Source organism: Musca vetustissima, unplaced genomic scaffold (assembly GCF_032173495.1).
Source record: "Musca vetustissima isolate MV318-11 ecotype Yass unplaced genomic scaffold, APGP_CSIRO_Mvet_v1 utg9499, whole genome shotgun sequence".
In the NCBI taxonomy this organism is placed as follows: Eukaryota; Metazoa; Arthropoda; class Insecta; order Diptera; family Muscidae; genus Musca; species Musca vetustissima.
Window position 1 is genome coordinate 271766 of NW_026880201.1, and position 8273 is coordinate 280038.

The window sequence follows — 8273 nt, forward strand, 5'->3', positions numbered from 1 at the left end:
TACTGAAGCAAGAATGTCAGCAGTAGTGAATCACACACTCCTATCGCCAGTAACAAAGATACTTGAGGCGCTACTTCTCCCAATTTTCCTGTTACCCAACATCAGCATGGATTCCATAAACACCACAACTGTTTTAAGCGTCATTTCCATACATTAGTGGAGGTCTTAAAAAGAACAGGCTATGCAACCAAACAGTTATGGTTGCTTTCGATACCATACCAAACTCTTCGAGAATATAGAGCAAAGCAATCTCTGGCCGTGCCTGAAACGTTAGATAATAAACTATATGTGTGGACGCAAGACATTTGTGAACTTCAAAAACCAAAAGGGGGGATCATATCTACGGAATTGTTTAATCTCTACCGTTTACATGTCTGATCTTGTAAATTTCTTCCATATGAGGAATATGAAAATATTCGCCACCAAATAAACTGCTTCACTGTTCACCACAGGGGCGGCTCAAATGAAGCTCTCGCTGAACATAATGATCGATGATGAACAGATTCCGACCATAAACTAATGTTTAATAGCCTTTTCAAGTTGTCAGCGTAAGCCACTGTTTGGTGCGATAAGCTGAGAAGTAGTAACAAGGTCCTCAAGTTGCTAGCCAGCAGCAATTGGGCGCTATCTTCCTCCTGTGAGAGTTCCAAAGGTACAAGGTACAACTGTGAACCCGACACAGTCGTTTAGGCAGTAGAACAATATCGTGTGAATGCTATAATCGGAGACGATCGCCCATGCGTCGCAACATAGGAGAAACAGCTGCTACGACAAACTCGAGTTGTCTTGGCTAAAAGGGAACATACGTTAGGGTTAGACTACTTTATTTATTTGACATATATTCAAAGGAATTGACAATTTAGACCGACTGGGTTAACAAAATCCTGTACAATGTAAACGTACTATTTTTTTGAAGGCAAATCAGACCACCTTCTATTTTTAATATCCCATGAGAGGATGCGTTAGCTATCTCGTACGTGCTGGCCTGATTAACGTTTAGTTAAACAAAAAAGCTTGATACATACGGTCGACAAATCGTCAACATTTGTGTAGCAGAAATTGATCATCAAAAAAACAAAAAAGTAAGTTTATTTTCGAAAAGTGGTAAAAAGTGTTCAAACTTATAAAGGGAAAATTGAAAATAAAAATTCGATTGGCATCAGAATTTTGTAGTCTTGCTACTAATTTGGATAAAGATCTATAGAAGTAAAGATCTATAGGAGTAATTTTTTAAAGAATTTCAGGGCCATATGTGTGTATTAAAAAACAAAACATATATATTTTTAAATATTTCCCAGATAATCCATTGAACTCGAATACATTGAAATTCTTCTACACAGATGTGGCTTTCAGTTGTGTTTTACATACTTGTTTGAAATATTAGCCTCAATACCAAAATACACATAACTAATAAAAGACCGTTTGATATTCTACAATTTTGCGGTAATCTGTTTTTTTTTTAGGATCAAGACATTCCATTTTTGATTTAAATACCTTTTCAAATAGTTTAATACAAGATCTATTACCCAGCAAACAAAAGTCAGCTGATTATTCTCAAGTCCTTTGTCAACAATTTGGGATTTGTTTACGTTTTCATAATTATTACTTTTCAATAATGGATTTTGACATCTAACTTGAGAAGCAGCTGATATCCAGCAGGTCTCCCTGAATGAACTTATTTATTCTCAAGTTTGTTGTCAAAATTCATTATTGAGAATTGACTTTGATCATTATGAAAACGGTAACAAAGTCAAAATTTTTGGCATTAGACTTTCGCTTGCTGGAATATCTTATTTATAGATCTTGACATTATTAATACGTTCACTCTTACTAGCTTTACTATCAAAAAGTATTGGAACTGAGCCATTATTTATACAAATTATTCACAATGGATTTACATCTTAAGCTATAGGGCGACATATCAATTATTTTTATTTATATATATTCCAATATTTTTTTATTATTTTAGTATCAGTTTCCAAAGAATATTTTTAATAACAAAACCTTTTTGGTTTTTTGTTACAGCCGCACTATGACAAATATCATACGTCCCATAAAAATCACCACTGTCGGTGATGGTATGGTCGGAAAGACCTGTCTGCTCATCGCCTATACACAAAATGTATTTCCCAAAGTGTATATTCCCACCGTATTCGATAATCATGCCTGCACTATAACGGTGGATAATAGAGAATATAGTTTATCACTGTGGGATACATCCGGCCAGGAAGATTTTGAAAAGTTAAGGCCATTAAGTTATCCCGATGTAAATAAATTGTTTCGACCCAGCTGATTAAAACAACAAACAAATTGGCGCAAACTAAAAAACAGCATTTTTATTAGAAAAATGGATAACAAGCGGAAAATGTATGTTGTTTACCAATACTTGCGTTTTCTTCATCAATTTTAATGTTTAATAATACAAAATCAATATAAAATTCACAAAACAATCAATTTGGTTGAGGACAATTTTGTTGTTTGTTTACAAAATATAGCAAAACAGCTGATTAAATATCAGCTGATGGTACAAGGAAATTCTTACTGAGTAAATTTTCCTTGTAAGAATTTGCAAATACTCAGTAACAAAACTGTCAAATCTGCTCTCTCAATTCACTCTCATTTACTGGTAAAAAGTTTTGGGTAAACGAACAACATTTTAATAATTTGTTATTACAAATTCGAAAAAATTATAAAATAAATTTATAACCTAATATTAAATATTTACTAACTTTTAATATTTCTGGGAAGATCAGCTGTTTCTCATGTTTTTGTGTCAAAATCCATTATTGTGAATTGACTTCACATAATAGAAACGTAAATAACGTAGCGATTGTTGACAATAAAACTTGAGAATACCTCGGTGATTTCAATGTAAATAAACTGTGACGGCCTTTTATTGCCTCTAGAAGAATTCTGAAGATATTCTACTGATCTCTAGAGGTCTGCTGTTGTGTATAGAATACTGCTGAAGGTCTTTTATGGTCTATTGCAGATCACTGAAGATTTTTTCTTGTTCGTAGAAGACTATTCTGAATAAAATCGTTTGTATATCGTATAAATAGGTACTCAGAACAGCTGACTATCCTATTAACTGTCCATGTACATAGCAAGATCTATTAATAATATCACCCATCTGTTTTTTTAAGTTCAATGTCAGAAATTATGGTTTACGTTTTCACAATGGAAATCAATTCACAATAATGGATTTTGACAGCACACTTGAAGCAGCGGGTTTGATGCATAGTTTCTACTTGATACAATGTTGCCGACCACAAGAAATATTACTAGATAAAATTTAATAGATGGTCGAATAAAACCCAGATGTTTTTGTTTTGATACATCACCTTATTATTGCATCATGGAATAGCCTATATAACAAGGCCCAATGATAAGATTATCGAAAGAGACTAGCTGCATATCAACTGTTTGTGCAATAACTTCTATTATGAAACCGTAAACAACGTCCACTTTTGCTTACTGGGTGATTTTATTAATAAATCTTTCTACATAAGACTTGACTAGGAGTAGACTTTCTAGTCTACTAGAAGATTATATTTTATATATAACTGTTACAAGAAGATCGGGGAGATTATTGGTCTTCTAGGATGTATCCCACTCTTCTTCTACGATAATATATTCAGATTCGTAGGGTTCGTCCCTATGTTCTTCTGGGATAATACATTCTGGTATTCTGTTAGGAAAGCTTTTGGTCGCCCTTATGCATAGCTACCAAATAAGATAAATTATGATTCAAAGCCGAAATTTGGGCATGATGAAACATTCCCTCATTCCTTTGTAAGAAGAGCTTCCCGCCATGTGGTACGATGAGCAAACCGAGTCAATCTCAAGTTAAATGAGACCGCAGTCACAAAGTCTGAGAATTTCTACAGGAATATACTGATGCAAGCGGATGTTGAACCTGCGAAAAAAGATTAGAAGAAATGAACACACAGTGTGTTCTACAAACCGCCTGACTACAAACCGATGATTCCTGGGTTCAAATCCCACCGGAGGAATAAATATGTTTCAAAGTGTGTTTCGAATATTTTTAATTTTAATATGAAATGCATCTGAAGCACCCGGAGAAGCTAAAAGCCAAATTCGACATCATCGATGATTTGTGAAAGCCTTTCGTTCGGAGGAGTAACAGTAAAAAAAGTGTACAAAGATATTGTCGAGCACACGACGGAAAAGGAACTAGGATGAACCGAAAAAGCAGGTACACACAACAGACGGATGGCTGACCTTCCTACAATTAGGTCTTCAGAAGAAAAGACAACTTCTATACATGCGATGAAGAAGGAAAGGCTTCCGGTCTTCTGATACGAAGTCCAGGACATGTTAACCCCAATTCAAAGAAGACTGGATCGAGAATCGTTTGACAGAGGGCTCAATAATTAAGAAAACGATCCAGATACGATTTTGGAAAACACGCTACTAAAACAGAACACCTATTAATAGTCTGAAGACAAAAAAAAATGCCCCTGAAAAAAAAACTGAATTGTTTTTAGGGATAAGTAAATCGATTAATGGACTTTTTGTATTGAAAAGTCAAAAAGTCGACTTTTTATCATTGAGGAAATCTTTTCAAGATCGACTCTTGATTTTCTTCATAAATACTTAGATTATTATCACAAAGCCCACATTTACACATTCCCCAACTTATTTTATCTATTGACAAGAAATCATATAAAAATCAAATTTAGGCGATTTCGCTTACCCTGTCGGCCAAGTTGTCTTGCATGAATACTGCGATACTTGTGTGAAAATTTCAACAAGGATCTCACATTGTTGTCTGCAAAGTGTCTCCAAGGAATTGCCATTGTCTTGCACGATTCTTTAATGTTGTCTGCAAGACACTTTCACTGGGCCTCCTTTATAATTTTACACCAAAGAATGCGAACATAACATGTATGTCGACATAACTTATGTATTCCCCCCTTTAAAGTATATGCAGCTGTGAGTGTCAAATTTGAATTTGGGCGCCGATCTCCTTTATCATTTTACACAAAGAATGATAACTTAACATGCCATGCCTCGCGCCATGCTGCTAACTGTAAAGGAGATTTAAAATTATAAGGAGAAAGGCGCCCAAATTCAAATTTGATATTGATATTATACCTTTATAAATTGATATTTAATACAATAATCCTCGTCTGTAACTCCCCCTTAACATAATAATAAAAAATACGTTAAATTTAAAATTCAAACCTAATTTAAAAATATTTTCAAAAATCCCTGCTAACGGTAGGCCATTGTTGTCACTTCCAATAGATGCGAAAGCAACTAAAAATTATCCCACTTACACTTATGCCAAAAAGGGCTAAAGCTTTTAAAAATTGTCTCTGATTCGAAAGTATAGTGCACTCGTTCGCATTGACACACCGAACAAACGTACGAACTAATGAATCACTACGTGGCATGGGAGACAAATAGATTATTGATGTTAGTGGCCACCACTTGTGCCTTTTTTGTCATCCATATACATGTCGCATTCCACCGCCCTGCACTCACCCCTGCACCTGGCTATTACCATTACATGTGTCTGTGCAGATGACGATAACCCAAAATGATTGTGGGTATGATGCGCTTTCCAGCGCATGTGCATCTTGGCCCATGTGAAAATCGGCCTTTCCGTCTTCTGTGCTCGAGGTAAGTGGTACGCAAAAATTTGCATCTCTCAATAAAAATCGAAAAAAATTCTAAAGAAATTGCAAACATCCACATTCAAGCGTAGAAAAATAATTTGAAAATATTCTGTGGTAAGTAAATGCATTGAATATTTTTTCTGAAATATTTTCGAATTTTATTTAAAACAAAAAATTTGCAATTCGTAATTGGTCAATGGGGAAAAATGTGTATTTGCCAGAACAGAAAGTGCATGTCTATATATAATATATAGTATATATACTGATATATGTACGATATGAAATGCCGAAAAAATGCATGGACTTACCGGCCGGTGTGAAATTAAAAAAATGAAGTGTGTTTAAAATGAATTAAGAAAAATAATTAAAACTTGATGTATTAACATTAACAAATATTTTATTTTCTATTATTTCCGGTTATTATTAAAAAAAAGTCTTGACAAAAAACCTCAGAATGTGTCGCGATTTCGTAATTCAATATGGCGACATGTGGCTAGAAAAAATGCATTGCTAACGACCAAATGCGCCTACTTATCTAACCGGAAATACTAGTGCATTTCATTTGAAATATGAATGAAAAATTGTGAAATTCCTAGAGTTTGTGACAAAAAATAAGAATGGACCTAAAAATAAACATGGACCTAAAAGAATAGAAAACTTTTTCTATACAGAAAATCCAGTCAATATTATAATACATACATTAATACATTTTTAGAAGAAGAAAAATGTATGTGTATGTATATCATAATAGGAAAAGGAAGTCCAATACTTTTTATAAAAAGAAAAAAACGTGCTCCGAAAAATTTCAAGTGGAAAAGTTTATTTGAAAAAAGAAAATATATCGGATCAAGGTGTGTAGCTTGTATTTAAATAGCAATATGTTACAATAAATCTATTTAAACGAATATAATAGTACGTTTACATTTAACAGGATTTCGTTAACCCAGTGGGTTTCAATTGTCAATTCCTTTGCATATATGTCAAATAAATCCTCATAAAGTAGATTAACCCGGTAAAAAGTTATAATGCATATGCCGTTTAAATCGGAAATATTTATTGAAGGTGGATTTGATAGCAAAATGAAAAAAATATTAATAGTACGTTTACATTCTACCGGATTTCGTCAACTCAGTGGATTTCAATTGTCAATTCCATTGTGTACATGCCAAATAAATCCTCATAGAGTAGGTTAACCCGGTAAAAAGTTCTAATGTAAATGCCATTTAATAATTAGATTTTAGCTAAGTCGTGACATACGAAAAATAGTTCGTTTGTCGGAAGCCCCATCAATTGGTCTGCAAGAATCTACTAATTTTTACTATTTTTATATTTTAGCAGATTCTGGATTGTAGATAAATCTACCCATCTATTAAAATCACAATGAAATTCGCAATATTTAAGATCAGGTTTTGACATTTGAAGCATTTATTGCTACTATTCCTAGGGTTTTTGGTAAAAACGTGGGAAATATCGGCCTACGTTTCCTCCTAACGAGGAAACCGCTCCACTGTCGGTATGTCAATGGTTCTAGCCCTGATTTCCGAAGTGGATTTAATTTAATATTACTTTCTTTTTTTGCGTAGATTCATTTTTTCTAATAGCTATGGCCACATTTTGGAACCGAAAGGACTGCAGTTCGGCATTATTATTAATATAACTCAATGCATTGGCATTTTTGCTCCTGCTAGTCCATTTGGGAAAATAGGGTTTCCACAATGTATTGTCATCTTATTTTATTAGGCCTGTATTAGTTTCATTAATCATTATTTTAGCTAATCATTATGATATATCAGCTGTAGTTTGGCCTAGAGGATGGTGCTGCCATCTATTGTGGCCTTGAATTTTGTGCAGTGATTGGAATTTGTTCTTATTTTGAGTTATCTGGGTGCAGTGGTTGGTTATTAGAATGTCAGGGGGCTTCGGGTGCCTTTTATCAGGAGCATCTCTTCACAAATATTCGGAAACCACTTTGAACCATTTCTTCATTTTTCACTGGGATTCGAACAAGGGACCCACTTTCCCAATTCATGAAGTTTGAAAAGTTCCTTCGGCTCATTTTCAGTATTTTGTTTTTCGTTTTCATCGCATTTTCCAACCGAAGACGCTGTAGTTTAGTATTACGGGTCTATGTAGGGTTATAGATATTTCAGACATCTCATGTTTGACATGTTGACAAAAATTGCCGGAAAACGGATGGTTTTTTTGTTTTCAAATTGATTGTCAACATTTCTTGACAATCAAATTTTGACAGTAAACTTAGAAGCTGACCTTCCTGGTGGCCCTGAACTTTGCAAGGTGCTTCTTAAGCAAAAGAACTTTCATGAATAAAATTTTCCAATAAGAATTGGTACACACTCAGTAACACAACTGACAAATGTGATCTCTCAAGAAGGATCAGCAGTTCCATGATGCAATAATAAGGTGATGTATCAAAACAACAACCTTTGTTTTTGTCTCGATTATCTGTCAAATTTTTCCATATATTATTTCAAAAGGCAACACTGCACATCGAATTCAAGTAGAAATTATCCACTTTGACAGTTAATCAAGACATCAGCTGTGCCATGAGAAGTCACTATTGTGAATTGAAGTCAATTATGTAATTTTGACATTCAGTATGAGAAA